Raw genomic sequence first — 2,382 nt, 5'->3', positions numbered from 1 at the left:
ACAACTGACGAATGTTCAACATGTGGGGGTTGGGGGGCAGGTGTGCATACTTCCGGTTGAAAAGCAATAATTTATTTTTCAGAAATATGAGGAATTTAAACCTACACTAACCACAAAAAACAGCACTAGCTGCGTTTACCTGGACAAAAATAATCCACTCTTAACCCGATTAAGACCATACTTTGATTAAGAAACTACCATGTAAACAGCAATTTTTACTTACCTTAATCTAATTAAGGTCATACTCGAATTAAGCTCTAATCGAATTAAGACACGTGGAGTACTCCTGTTTTAGTCGCATTACAGTGTATTACAGACATGTAAACACCTTAATCACATTATGAATGTCGTGTGGGAGTTTTCACTGCATTTTGCGACAGGACACGATCACACACGGCAGTTCTCAACATTTTACGGCGAACAAGAGAGTTCGGCTGCGTCCCAAACCGCATACTTGCCTACTATAGGCCTGTAGTGGGGAAAAATACATGTATCTGGGCTACTATATAGACGGTAAGTACGCGGTTTGGGACGCAGCCCACGGCTTCAAGCAGTCGTCTATTAGCACGTACAGCATGACAAATAATTAACTGCACTTAAAGCGTTCGTAAAAAAAATTATATAAAAGCACCCAAAACTGTATACGGTACCATAACGAAGACCAACTGTATGTTGATACGTGAAATTCTAGAGGGACGTCGGACGGCGTGGCGCGGTGACGTAATGACGTGTGTAGTTAATCTAATTATGTTCTATAACATGTAAAACGGGAACATGACAGGAGTATTCTAAAAGCGACTCATGTAAACACCTTAATCACATTATTATCTTACTCAGAGTAAGGTCAATAATTAGATTACTGCTGTTCATGTAAACGTAGTCATTGTTGCGGTTGCCAAAGCTCGGGAACATTGCTAATTATGTAAATGCATAAATTTACTTTTTATATGCTCACAATGAGAATAAACGGATTGAAAACCTATAACCCCAACATAGTTAGGGTTAGGGTTAAATGTTATTTCATTTATGTAAACTGTTTTAATAATTTTTTAAAAAATATCAATTTGTGAACATATATTCGGATAGAAAGGTTAGGTTTTCTCTCTGTCAACATATAGTATGAGGTTTGCTGTATTTGACTACTGTAGCACCTGTTATGAATTACTGTAGCAGTCATTACAGCATATGTTCACAACAACTTGGGTAAATTGCTCTCTAAGAGCATATACGTTGCTCACTATATCGGTGCCGAGGTATCATGCCTTATGCAATTCTTGCTAAGCAGTGACTGAAACTCTTAACACTGAAACTCATGTAAAGTTATGGAACTTTATGGTTCCATAAGGAGCTATATCGGTAATTAACTTTTCAGCAGCTTTCACAGTGTCACGCTTAGCTTTCAGAAAGTACACAAACGCTGCACCTGAATAATCGTCAGTAAATGCCAGAGTATGCCTGAAACCATCTTTAGTCTCTGAGTCAATAGGACTAGCTAAATCAGTATACACTAGTTCAAGTGCTGCTTTAGCTCATGTATCAGGTTATCTGTTTCTACTTTGGACAAATTTCCCTTGTGTGCAGAATCCACATTTTCGTTTAGACTTATCAATCTTGCTCTTGATTTTCATTCCATTACAACATTCTGCAATTTGGAAACATCATCATTTGCAGTGACCCAGGATTTCATGTAAGGTTTTAATGTCATAACACCCATGACAACTATCATTCTGATCTCTTACAGTGTTCGAATAGTAAAGTCAATTGTACTCTTTTATGTCAAACTTGGCACTCTTCTTTGATAATGAGTTCATCATGTCCTTCTGTAAAGTTGAGGCTCCTTCTCTGCTTCTCTCATTACTAGAGATCCAAGAACTGAATTAGCTTAGCATATACATCATCATTTTTATGTCATCGGCTTCCCCCTCATCATCACCTGAGCACAGATGGCCCAAAAAATTTTCCTCCCAAAGTTTGCAATTCTTTTCATCTCCATGAAAATACAGTCTGTTCCATTGGTTACCTACTTCTCTCCTGGGCTCATAACTTGTTGGCACAGCCATATCAGCATATGATAATCGGCAAATTATTCATATTAAACAGTGGCAGCAAAACTTGCTCTTACGTCTGTGTTGCTTGAACTGTAACCGGAAAAAGTTGTTGTTGTTGTTGTTGTTTTTTTTTTTATTGCTTACATCCATTTAAGGAAAACACAAGTCACATACACACATGAAGAGCAGTATGAAGGCAAACCTATTACAATTGTTAACACAAATTCTGTGAACACCCCCAAATAGTTCCCCTGTGGTCCCCTGGATGTACTGCAAACATCCCATGAGAACCTCCCTTTAATGATTTGGTGACCTTACTAAAAAAGATCCATGT

This window comes from Ictalurus furcatus, chromosome 6 (assembly GCF_023375685.1).
Source record: "Ictalurus furcatus strain D&B chromosome 6, Billie_1.0, whole genome shotgun sequence".
Taxonomy (NCBI): domain Eukaryota; kingdom Metazoa; phylum Chordata; class Actinopteri; order Siluriformes; family Ictaluridae; genus Ictalurus; species Ictalurus furcatus.
This window is presented reverse-complemented; position numbering follows the sequence as displayed.